This window comes from Hippocampus bargibanti, linkage group LG02 (genome assembly GCF_051943395.1).
Source record: "Hippocampus bargibanti isolate YZ-2025 linkage group LG02, ASM5194339v1, whole genome shotgun sequence".
In the NCBI taxonomy this organism is placed as follows: Eukaryota; Metazoa; Chordata; class Actinopteri; order Syngnathiformes; family Syngnathidae; genus Hippocampus; species Hippocampus bargibanti.
Window position 1 is genome coordinate 2,813,777 of NC_142735.1, and position 13,694 is coordinate 2,827,470.

General features: G+C 40.9%; 1 long non-coding RNA gene across 1 annotated transcript; it reads left to right on the forward strand.

Annotated features, from left to right (window-relative positions):
• The first annotated feature begins 410 nt into the window (after positions 1–410).
• Positions 411–13,410, forward strand: LOC148901144 (uncharacterized). Its single transcript, XR_016118076.1, has 4 exons — positions 411–543; positions 5,435–5,541; positions 7,011–7,414; positions 13,187–13,410. It is a non-coding gene; the product is annotated as an uncharacterized LOC148901144 (long non-coding RNA).
• Positions 13,411–13,694: the final 284 nt, after the last annotated feature.

Genomic DNA, 13,694 nt, shown 5'->3' on the forward strand with positions numbered 1-13,694 from the left:
CAATTTGCGACCGACGCAATTGTGCTTTATTTTTCATTTTTCTTGGAATATAACCACTTTACTCCCTGCTGCTTTCGAGCATCTCTGTGATTGCTTTATTTCCTGTACATCAGGGGTGCTAACTAAATACGTCGATCGCGATCGAACAGTCGATCTCCAAGGATAAGGTCATGTGACATTGTCATGAACTGACGCTATACACATAAAGTTGAGTCTTCTTCTTTTCCTTTCGGCTTTTCCCTTCAAGGGGGTTCAATGGAGTGTCCTCCATCGTTGGAGGTTTGATTCGCATGTTTGTTTTGGCCAAGTTGAGTAGTTTTCCCCAAAAAATACATGACGTCAGACTATCAGACACCTTTAATTGACACACCGGACAACCAATCAGATGATCATTATGCAGTCAACAAAGTTAACAAGCTAGTCGTTCGTTACATCCTAATTTTTCGCTCGGTTTTGTCCTATTAATATTATAATATAAGGTACTAAATGAATGGACGAGCTGGATCAAGCAAGAAGAAAAAAAGTATCACTTTCAAACGGAAGGTGAGGAGGACTTTTTTTTCACGATGACATTTTCAAAGTGCATTTGTCTCGTCTGGACTAAGGTAATGACAAAAAAAAACACATAATTACGTATGTTGTGTTGTACAACATATGCGGCGATACATATACATAAGTTGCAAAAATATTCAATATATTTCTCAATAAATATAATGGGTCGATCATTTTGACTTGGTCATTTCAAAAGTAGCTGCCATACTGAAAATGCTTTATATGGTAGTTTTCTATATTCAGCACTTTGTTACAGCTTGAGCTGTTATTAAAGCGCGATATAAATCAATATGTATTGCATTCTATTGTATTGTTTTAAATTTGTTGAAAGTGCCACCCAACTGTGGCGATGCAGCATGAAGCTATTTTTCCCCTTTTCCGATTTCCGTGGGTTGTTTTTTTGGGGTGGGTGGCTAAAACAGTTCCGAGTGACAAGCATGACATCTGCCAACAGTCTCTCTCCCCCTACTATAAACGTAGATCAGATTTGTTTGTACATTAGCAGTTATCAAGCTCAGTTGGATAACTGCCTACATTCCAATTGCTTATCGATGAGAAGGTTTCTTCAGCCGTCATCTGTACAAAAGTGAAGGTTTCGGACGTTTCGCCTCCTATCCAAGAGGCTTCGTCAGCGAACTAAAGTCTGACTGGTCGTATCGGCCCCATTTATATATCCCTAATGTCCAGACCTGGTGGCGCCGGACACAGCTATGATAGGTCCCTACTCTCAGGTTGGGGGGGGGCGCGGGACCCCCCCCCTGTGGCCCCACTGATTGTTCCTACATTCCTGACTAACGATTGGCCTATTACACCCACTCCCCCCGGTATCACCTCATCAGCATAACGACCCTCATCAGCATTGCGAAAGTTGCCTAACCTGTTTTGCCTGAGCAGGCTATTGTATGAACGATCCAAATTGAACCTCACACCACCAGACCGGTTTAATGAAGGATTTTGTTGTTTTATAAGAATCGCCTCTTTCACCCCCCTTTCAAACCATCTATGTCCATCTATGTTCAAAATTAGTGCATCCAAAAGATAGGCTACCAAATGAAAAACAAAGTAATGTAGTTTATTCCATACATTGTAAGAATGAAAATTGTAAAGAGCAGTACATTGGGGAGACTCAACAAATTCTCAAAAAAAGACTTTATCAACATCGCAGGGATAATACTAGTGGGCCTCAATCGGCAGTACATTTGCACCTAAAAGCTAGCAACCACTCATTTGACGACAATGAGGTTAAAATCTTAGCGAAAGAACATAGATGGTTTGAAAGGGGGGTGAAAGAGGCGATTCTTATAAAACAACAAAATCCTTCATTAAACCGGTCTGGTGGTGTGAGGTTCAATTTGGATCGTTCATACAATAGCCTGCTCAGGCAAAACAGGTTAGGCAACTTTCGCAATGCTGATGAGGGTCGTTATGCTGATGAGGTGATACCGGGGGGAGTGGGTGTAATAGGCCAATCGTTAGTCAGGAATGTAGGAACAATCAGTGGGGCCACAGGGGGGGGGTCCCGCGCCCCCCCCCCAACCTGAGAGTAGGGACCTATCATAGCTGTGTCCGGCGCCACCAGGTCTGGACATTAGGGATATATAAATGGGGCCGATACGACCAGTCAGACTTTAGTTCGCTGACGAAGCCTCTTGGATAGGAGGCGAAACGTCCGAAACCTTCACTTTTGTACAGATGACGGCTGAAGAAACCTTCTCATCGATGGACCACTCCTGTACGACTGAGAGCTTACACAGACGTATTCCAATTGCTTAGTTCGCTGGTGAAGTCGTTTTTGAGCATCACGTAGGTTGCGAGTGGTCGCGTGTCACTGGCAGAAATTAGAATAGCCTCCTAAAAGTATTCTTGAAAATTTTGTGATAACCAGCATATGGATAGCGGCTGTTGTAGCTGCAGTGGTGGGCTGTGGATTTCATTGCTAGGCCTTCAGCAGTGCTACGTCTGAATTAATCATGACTGAAAAAAGTGTGGTGTGATTTACTACAAGTCCACTAGAGGGTACCATGAGACAGGAAATAACTGATCGACCTTTCTTAATGATGTCCATTTTTACTTTTCAGCCATTGTGGGTTGACAAAACTGCTATTAAATCAACACAATATATTTGCTTACGCAGCGCGCTACGATACAGTGTGCTAGCTCTAGCCAGTGTGCTCTTAAAGGACAACCGACACCTCCGGACAAGCTGTGTCCATAATTTGTAAAATCACTTCAAATGACTTCTACTGAGCAGATTTTACAAAGATTCCACGACATATAGCTATATTTTACGTTTTAAGACTCGCGGTGAATATTCAGGAAGTCTTGTTTTCGAGTTGATGACGATGCCTGACGTGACGACATATCTGGAACGCCCCTGACCGAGAAAGCGACACACAATGCGTTTTGGGTACTTTGTTTGGTCTGAAATCTTCGTGTTGATCCGTGTTGATGGCGGACTTAGAAGGAAAAAATATAAATAACGCGATAGTGAATTCCCAGCAGACAAATCAGCCCATTTCCAACGGAGCTTGGGCGCCATCTTGTGCATTTTCTGGGCGCTACATTGGAGTCCAGACACCTCAAAATGAGATGGAAGGACGTCTTTAATTGATTGCAATCATTGATGCTTTCCTCTTCAGAACTATTTGAATCATATTCATAACTGGATGAGTAACAAGAAAGCATCTTCTCTGAATATGAAGCCATTGTTTTGATTCTCGAGCAAGGCAAGACGTCCTGGTGTGATGTCACGAACAAGGGGGCGGGACCTTCTGAAACTGAAACGTTCTGAGGTCATTTTGGGACACTTTAAATAATTTTTCTTGGTGTTTTGCATTTGACTAAAAATTTCTGCCTGTGTGTTTTGGGTATTTTAGATTCTATAAAACGTTTTTCTGATGTCAGTTAGGAAACAAAAAAATGGTGTCGGTTGTTTTTTAAGTTATCACTGGTGGCTAGTGATAAGAGCAGTTTTCGCAAACTATGATTGGCTAATGACGAGCCAATCATAGTTTGCGACAGCGCCCAATGATCTGATTGTGAAGACTTCCAGATAGATTTCTGACCCTGGTAATAAATGATGGCTGAAATGTGATTGGTTAAATCTTTGAATACGAAATCACATGTCTGGAGGCAGCAACAGGGGAAATGTAATGAAAGAAAGCTGAAAGACAATTTGGAATTATTTAATAAGAATTCTTGGACAAAATATCATGAACATCAGTTCGTGATTCAGATTAGGCCAGCAGAAAGGTTTTTGAAGGCCTTGACGATCCGCCACTGCGTAGCTGCTTTAGAGCGCCTCATTGATCTCCATCCAACATGGAAACTCCATCATGACCTGGCCGTCCGTTTTTTTCCGTCCGCTCAGTAATTACATGCATGATGCCCTTTATTGATATGAACACTACTTTTATCCACCATCTATATCTTGTATATCTAAATTCACCATTTCCACTGTAATATTTCTTCAGCACCAAGAAAAGAATTGAATGTGTGTTCTTACCAGACAGTGATCCTTGTTAAAGTGTTTGATTGCCTTGACACAAGGTGATACTGCAGTAATCCTGACAGATGCTATGTCGGTGGATCTTACCTTAATAATTGAAAGTAATAAAATGTAACATACAAGTAAAATGTCAGTGTGGGCTAGTCGAGCCCTCTGCCACTTCATGACGGATGAAAGTCGACTTTGATAAAGTCTCTTAAAAGCAAATCAAGTGCGTGATTACTGTCTGGATGGCTCTCCTTTCAAGCGTTATACGTCCAGGCTCATGAGTTGATGGTAATGGTGTCCTTCGAATACAACCCACGAAAAGATTATGAGACACTTCATTAGCGACTCCCAACAGTGACTGCCCCTTAAAGGTGACTCCCTAATTATTCACTGAGCATCATTCACTATGATCTCCTCAGGTTTCTATTTGATTTGCCCAAGGACGTTACGCACTGAAGCTTTGACGTTTAGTGAGTGTGGTGCTTGCATTTGTTGAAGACGGTGTTGCAAAAGATCTGGAGGGTTTTTTTTTTTTTTTTCACGGCCCTTATTTCTTAGCGTGAGCTGTTTGTCTCCATTTGGTGGCGAGGTAATGAGGGAGCCAGCTCTGTTTAGCATGCAGCGTTTTCGACTCTAGACTACGCTAACGCCTCTCATAACATCGGTAATGTGGACAACAGCAGGAACGCCAGACCCTCGTACACACCGTGACTTTCCGCTAAAGGTGAGATTGTCCAATGTGTGCTCTGCAGAAGGGATGATCTATCTTCTCCTTTCCATCTTTCTGTCACTAGATCCAGTATTATTACGTTTTATAGCATCTAAAATACCCAAAACACGCAGGCTGATATTTTTAGTCAAATGAAAAACAGCAATAAAAAAATGACTTAGTCATCCAAAACTACTTCAAAATGATCTGACAAAGTTTCAGTTTCAGAAGGTCCCGCCCCCTTGTTCGTGACGTCACGCAAAGACGTCTTGCCTTGCTCGAGAATCAAAACAATGGCTTCAGATTCGGAGATGCTTTCTTGTTTCTCGTCCAGTTATGAATATGATTCAAATAGTTCTGAAGAGGAAAGCAAGCCAATCACTAGCCAATCATAGTTTGCGAAAACATCTCTGATCACAAGCCGCAAGTGACAAGTGCATACTGGCCAGAGCTGGCACACTGTATCCGTAGCATGCTGCATAAGCAAATATATTGTGTTGATTTTATAGCAGTTTTGTCAACTCACAATGGCTGAAGGAGGAGAAGAAATGGATTTGGTTGGAGATGTACTGTCAAAGCCATTTTCAAGATGGACTTTTCAAGACAAAAGTCTGTGTATGCTCTTAGTCGTTCGTACAGGAGTGGTCCATTGAGCCATCATCTGTGCTTCTTTGAAGGTGTCGGATGTTTCACTCCTCATCCAAGAAGCTTCGTCAGTGAACTAAAATTTGCTGCCAGCTCTGGCCCTCATCTTTTCAAGAAAAAATGGAAAATATTAAGAAAGGTCGGTCAGTTATTTCTTGGCTAGTAAGTACCCTCTTGTGAACTTGTTGTAAACCACACCACACTTTTTCCAGTCTGGATTTATTCAGATGTAGCACTACTGAAGGCCTAGCAATGCAATCCACAGCCCGCCACTGCAGTATGCGACAGGGCCTGCAGAACTGATTGTGAAGGCGTCCATGTTGATTTCTGACCCTGGTAATAAATGATGACTGAAATGTGGTTAAATGCTTAAATACAAAAACACATGTCTGGAAGCAGTACAACAGGGGAAAACTAATGAAAGGAAGCTGAAAGACAATTTAGAATTATTTAATAACATTTCATGGACAAAATATAATGAAGATCAGTCTGTGTTTCAGATATTTTTAGGCCAGCAGAGAAGGCTTTGCGGGCCTTGACGGTCCGCCACTGTTTAAATCTGACTCAAATGGCAATGCCTCAATAGGCACACCACTGTTAAAAGCTAAATACAGTGATACCTTGGCTTATGAACTTAATTGGTTCCCAGACATATTGTGTAAGGTGACAAGTGTGTATCCCAAAAACTTAATTTCCCATAGGACACCATTAAAATGACAATAATCCGTACCCAGGTCCCCGTAAAACATAATTTTCTACTTTATACTATTCTAAGCCTTAAAACTACACAAAATATACCTTATTTTACGTATAATAAATGTGCTATGGTATTATAATTAAAGAAATAAACTGTACTATATAATAAAGTTTATTTACCTTTGTGATGGTCTTTGATGGTTTGATGGAATGGAGTGGCCGGTTTCCTCAGCATTAAACACTTGATGAGGAACGTAACCTTCTTCTTTCACTATCTTGAGGAATGATCCCTTGTAGATGCTTTCTCTGTGATTTTTATCTAGTTCCTCATCAATTGTGTTCTGTTTAGCTGGGCTGATAGCTGTTTGCATCAAGTGTACAGATGGCTTGTGCGGGTTGTTTGTGGAGCCTGATTGATGGGATATTTTAACCTTGCAGTCTACACTCCGCCTTTGAACTATCAAAGTTAAAACTCTCTCACTGTCGTCTGCCTGTCTCTTTAATGTTTAAACCACCTACCCTCACTCCTGCGTTCTTGACCAATCATGTGGATTTAACCAAAGGCTGAGGGCGGGGAATAGAGGACAAAACCAAGTCGGCTGCCATTTTCTTGTTAAGAGAACGGGCTCGTTCGCGAACGACACATCACTTATTGAGGCAGCTCCGTGTGTATCCTGAAAAAAGTTTGTATGCCAAGGTAAAATTTCCATAAATTTAACGTTAGTAAACCGAAAAGTTCGTAAGCAAAGGGGTTCGTAAACCGAAAAATCAAACTTGGGCAGTTCCTATTTTCCAAACCACTAGAGGGAGCCTGCACAACCATCCATCTAGTTTTTGAACCACTTATCCTCACCATTGCTATATTTTTTTTAATCACTCCATTAATCATTCCACTATTGTTATCTTTTACAGACAACGGTTGAAAGCATTCCCAGAAGATCTACACAGCAATTCCTAAAAGAAAAAAAAAACCAGACCCTGTTTAGAGGTAATAAACATTCACAAGCCCTTTCACCGTCTGTTGCTCAAGTCCTCTGCGCTCTTCTTGGTCTGAAAGTGAAAGGCGATTTTCTGCACCAGACAGCCAGCTCACACCCATCCCTACTCGCTGCAACTCGTAGGCCTATGTGGCCAAGGGGCGTCTCAGCCGTGATAAATATGCATCAGTGCCTCACAGAAGATGTAGTTATTTCCACCGTTTTGTGTGGGAGTGTAAATTTATGTGCGTAATCCCTGCGCATGATATTAATGCTCCTGGACAAAATGAGGAATGAATATTCATGCGATGAAGAGCACGTGAGGACGATTTTTCGAAGGTAAGTAAATATTCTAAATGATTCCTTTATCTAAAATCCATGTATACAGTGATACCTCGGCTTACGAACGCTTTAGCTCACGATTTTTTTTGCCTCACGAACATTAAATTCGCGAACATATAGTCTTGGCTAACAAACTAATTTTCGGCGGACGAACCAAACCACACAGCGCCATGGTGACATGTGGAGTAGTTTTCGGCGGATGAACACCAAACCATGCGGTTGAACAGCGCCACGGTGGCTGGCGGACTAGTTTTCCGCACCCACTTTCTTTGAGTGCAGATGTGGTTTGTTATCGAGTGGAGTACTTTTATAATAATAATAATAATAATACATTTGATTTCTAAGCGCCTTTTGTTGCGCTAGAAATTCTGGCAGCAGTCTTAGCGTTTTAACAGTAACCAAAATGACGAGAGAAATGATGCACAGCAGTGTCAATCATTGGTCTGGGAACTTGACAAACATTTTATTCTGCGCATGCTCTTAAAAAGGCTTCACAATTTCCGGGTATCACATGATCAGCTCATTTCACAGGTGATATTAATCATGAAATTTCCCTAATCGTGTCATTGCCCTCACACACACATCTACACACGCACACTCAACACCTTTCATAACTATCAAGGTCACTTTACAGTCACAACATCAGTTTTTCTGCGGGGGAGCAGCGGCAGCCACACGCGCCAGCATTCACTCAACCCGGAAGTTATTCAAATAGGTAAAATGCCAGCTAGCTAGCTAATAGATAAACAATAGCTAGCTCACTAGAAAGCTAGCCAGCTATATAGCTAATAGATATACAGATATATAGCTCGCTAGCCAGCCAGCTACATATCTATCGAGCCAGCCATACAGCAAATAGATAGCAAATAGCTAGCTAGCTTTTAGTCCTTTACATCCAAACATCAGGTAGACTCGGTGACCTAGCAAGCTAGAAAGTTAGCTAGCTATATATCTAGTTTTACAGATAGATAGCTTTCTAGCCAGCTAGAAAGTTATCTAGATAGCCAGCGAGCCAGCCATATAGCTAGCTAGACAGCTAATAAATATCAAACAGCTAGCTAGCTTTTAGTTTTTTCTGTGACCTAGCCTATTATGGGACCGAGAAAGACCCCACCGCAGGCTAGTGTTAAGCCGAAGAGGACACAAAAAAAAATTACGGTTGAGCAAAAGAAGATCATTGAAAAACACGAACAAGGTGTGCGTTTGTGTGATTTAGCGTCCCAGTCCCAGTATGCTAAGTCGATCATTGCTACGTGTGGCTAATGGTGTTTCTGTGTTGTCTAAGCAACGGTCTAAGGCAATAGAAGAGGTTGAAAAACTTCTGTTGATTTGGATTAACGAAAAGAAGCTAGCATGGGTCAGTGTGAGTGAGGGTATTATCGCCAAGAAAGCACGGCAACTTCACCGGGATATCATCAAGAGGCAACTACATCAACGACCATCACAAATGTAAATAAAACGACTTTATTATACAGTGCAGTTTATTCCTTTAATTACTATACAATAGCACATTTATTATACATGAAATAAGGTATATTTTGTGTAGTTTTAAGACTTATTTAGTAGAAAATTATGTTTTACGGGGAACTGGAAACAGATTATTCTCATTTTTAATGGTTTCCTATGGGAAATTAATTTTTGGAAGACACACTTTTTGCCTGTCACACACTTTCTGGGAACTAATTAAGTTTGTGAACTAAGGTATCACTGTATATGCCGTCATGTGAGCTGCTTGTCCTCACGAGGATCGCGGTCATGCTGGAGTAGGTGGGTACACCCTGAACTGGTTGCCAGCTCATCTTCACAGTCACACCAAAGGACAGTTTAGTGTTGCATTAACCTACCTTGCACATTTTGGGGATTTGGGAAAGAAACCGAAAAGTGCACGGTGAAAACCCACGCAGGCTGGAGCTCGGAATTGAACCCATCATGGTATGATTAGCAGTTGACCACCGTGCCTCTATACACAAAAATAACAATTTGAATCAAACTGATTATGAAAGATTTGCTGTAATTCAATATCAATTACCTCAAATTTGCAAATGTCCCCATTGTAGGACTATTCAAGGCTTTCTGAAACAGTATTTGAAGCGGGCGGCCGAGTGGGAATTACGTAACGCGTCAACCTTACCACCGGATCTCGAGCTGCGATGGTTAAAAAAGGGAGGGAAAAAAAATAATGGCTTCTTGCCCTGACCTCTAACCTATTGAAAATCTGTAGAACATATCATAATGATCAATCATAAATTTTTCCCGTGGTGATTTTTTTAAAACTCATTCACAAATTTACTCTGGAATTGAAAATATGACGTACAGCGCCATTCCGGAATTTTTTGGGGTTTTGTTTTTTTTTTCATGCCTGGGTGCCGATAAAGCGCTGTCCGTGGCCTCTGGCAATATATTTTTCCTTTCTACAAGGGGGCAGCATTTCCCTTTTTTTCCATGTTAGCCCTTTGTTCCATCTTCAGCTGTACTTAAAGCGCTATATCAACCGATATGTATGTATTGCATTGTATTTTGGACGGCCGCCCTCATTTCAAGCTCATATAACTCCAGACCCATATCATTTAGGAATTAACTATTTTTTTTTCTTATGAAAGAAGCGAGTCTAAGGTTTCTAACATTGTACTTAATGTTGATGTAGTCTTAAAATTAAATATTCCGTGGGTCCTGGAAATCAAGTGACAATGACAACAACCCTGGACCTGGAGTGGAGACATTTTTTCACATCTGGCAGTGAATTTGTTAATTATGCGGGATGGACGTTATCTTGCATGACAATCATTCTAGATGGTCAGTCAACAATCTTTTTTTTTCGCAGAGGTCGTATGGATACCTTCAGGTTTTGTGAAGGGTCGCTTTCCATGATTTCATCTCATAACATCGTTTGACCTGCTCGTTGCAATCCTTGTGTGATGTGGTAGTTGTTCACCAAACTTTCACGCATCTGGAGTAACCCAAAAAATAGTTTGCAAATTATTCTTCATGAATTAATGACATCCAGAAAATGTTTCCTTTTGTGACATTGCTTAGAATACAATACGCCTTTGTTTGAACCAACCCATTTGCTCACCGAATATCCCCCCTGCCCGTGTCAGCACGATGGGGGACAGGGCTTTCAGCTGCTCTGCCCCCAAACTCTGGAACTCACTTCCTCCCAATATTCACAACATCGATTCTCTTCCCACCTTCAAATCCCATCTCAAAACCCACCTATTTCAAATCGCATTTTCTGTGTAGCTCTTTCTCATGTTTCTATTTATAACTGTATTTTATGTATTGTATTCAATTTGTGATTGTAATTTATTTATTATAGTACCTATGCTTGTCTGTGACTGTAAAGTGTCCTTGTGAGCTTTGAAAGGAAAGGCGCTTAAAATGTAATGTTTTATTATTATTATTATTATCCTGAGTCTCCTGACCAAAGCCATGGCCTGATTTAACGTGTAACAGTGTGATTGTCAATGACATAGGGTTATAAAAATACATTGGTGTGAGTCTTACAGAGAACGTGAAAACCTCGCTTCAGCAAACGAATAACACAAGCAGTAATGAGCTGCCATTAGCATTTGCAAACAAGCCGGCATAAGGGATACAATTGTTACGCCGATAGCTTGAGAACCGTCTGATGAAGTTGTAAGACAAAACATAAACACTAAATGCTTTATTTCTTTGCCAATGCGCCATCAAACGAACATCAAAAAAGATGTGATACTAACAAGCAGAAATATTAATAATGGTGTTGTCGTTTCTGAACCCTCTCTGGTTCCCTCCAGCCCTGAAAAGAAACATATTGGTTCACCAATCAAGTCCTGTTGCCTTTATTTTGCTATGCTTCTGTTTATTATTCTGACGGCCATTTTTTTTCACAGCATATTTTCCTTGTTTGACATTGAGAACTTAAATTTTTAACGACAAATGACTTTTTTAAGCTTAAACACAAAAAAAATGTATTTCATAATAATAATAATAATAATCATAATACATTTGATGTTGAAGCGCCTTTCAAAACTCTCAGGGTCACTTTACAGTCACAGGATAAGTTTTTCTGTGGGTGAGCAGCGGCAGCCACACGCGCCAGCGTTCACTCAACCCGGACTAACTCAAAAAGCTAGACAGCTAGCTAGCTAGCTAATAGAATTCTAGATAGCTAGCTAATAGCTAGCTAGCTAACTAGATAGCTAATGTGTTTCTTGACTCAAATAGCTAGCTAGCTAGCTATATTGCTAATAGTTAGCTCTGTAGCTAGCTAGGGAGCTAATAGATAGCTTGCTAGCTAGACAGCTAATATGTTTCCTGACCCGCACAGTTGCAAATGGCTGATACTACTCTGACTACTACTACTACTACTACTACTAATAATAATAATAATAATAATTATCCATTTCACTTCGAAATAAAAGCCCTCTTTACTATCTTGTGCATGAATACACACACGCTGGCCACGACCATGAACCACTTAATGAATGAACACAGCAAGCACAGGCATCTCGATAAAGAATGATTTCCTTTCTTTAAAGTGGGAAAAAAATGCCTCATTTGCAGCACTTTAACAACTTTAATAGAAACCCGGGGTTGTTTGATTGAGCATATTTACATTTTTACATGTTTTGGCTCACCAGTGCCCTTGAACGGAGAGCCGGAACAATCATACTGTAATTATGACGTTAGGATGGCGGGAAAAAAAATCATTGGCAGTCGTCCTGTGCACTCTCAAAGACTTGCACACTGCAAGAATCAAGACAAGTGTGCGGAAAATCTGACTGAACCCTGCGCACCCTGCTCACCACCTTTTCCAGCGACTCCCCTCAGGCAAGCGCTATCGATCCAGCAGACATTTAAACAGCTTCTTACCCTGTCGCCATTAATTCTCCAAACAGTAACCCAAATCTAACTGTATAGTGCCTCTTTGCAATTTTACACAACCCTGTGGAACAGCATCCCGTTGTCGTCATTGTAGCTCCAGCTCATTACTCACGTGAATCACTGTCCGCTTGATACTTTGCACATTGTCTCCCAGTTGTTCCTGAGAGGTACCACTTACATTACATTAACCTATTCACTGCCAGACGTGCAAAATGTGTCCACTCCATTGCCAGGGTTTTTGTCATTGTCACTCGAATTCCAGGACCCACAGAATATTGAGGTTGAGGATTACATAAACATTCAATACAGCGTTAGAAATCTTAGACTCTCTTCTTTCATCATAAAAAAAGAGTTAATTCCTAAATTACATGGGTCTGGGGTTATATGAGCTTGAAATGAGGGTGGCTGTCCAAGATACAATGCAATACATACATATTAGTTTATATAGCGCTTTAACAACAGCTGGAGCTAGAACAAAGCGCTAACATGGAAAATAGGGAAATGCTGCCTCCTTGGGGAAGGCAAAAAACATTGCCAGAGGCCATGGCTAGCGTATTATCAGCACCCAAGCATGAAAAAACAAAACCAGAACAAATTCGGGAATGGCGCTATACGCCATATTTTCAATTTCCGAATACATTTGGGAATGGCGGTGAATGAGTTCAGGAATTGGAGTAGATGAGATTCGATTGGAGTGGATTGGATTCGATTCGATTAGATTAGCCTTTATGAGTGTCTTGAATACTTTTCATGTCTTTTTATGATCACACTAGTGTAGCGTGTTATACCGGAGACAAATTCCTTGTGTGTTCTACATACTTGGCCAATAAAGATGTTTCTGATTCTGATTAAAACAAAACACCTGCGTCCCTTTTGATACCACTTATCCTCCTCATGTCACAGGTGAACTGTAGCCTACGACGTTGGGCAAGAAGACGGGATAAACGGCGAACTGCTCTCCAGACAATCTCCGACTTTACATAGAAACAAATGAGATAAGTGTAGCGTTGGACCGAAGTGCAGTACACCAAAACCACCTCAATAGTGTAGATCACAGGTGTCAAAGTCAAGGCCCGCGGGCCAAATCCGGCCCGCCACATCAGTTTTTTCGGCCCGCGAAAGCAAATCAAACTTGTTAAATTCCATGATGATTGCTAAAATCTGAGGCAAAATTTCATATTTTTGGATGTCAACCACATTATTCTTGACTTCAGATTTGAAAACGAGTTATTCATTAATTTGCTGTGTGCTCTATATGTAATATTTGAAAGGATTTAAACATTCTAATGGGTTCCCCAAATTCATAACGGCCCTCGAGAGGAAACCATAACTACAATGTGGCCCGCGGCAAAAAATGACTTTGACACCCCTGGTGTAGATGATATTAACAATGACTTCAATTAATATAATC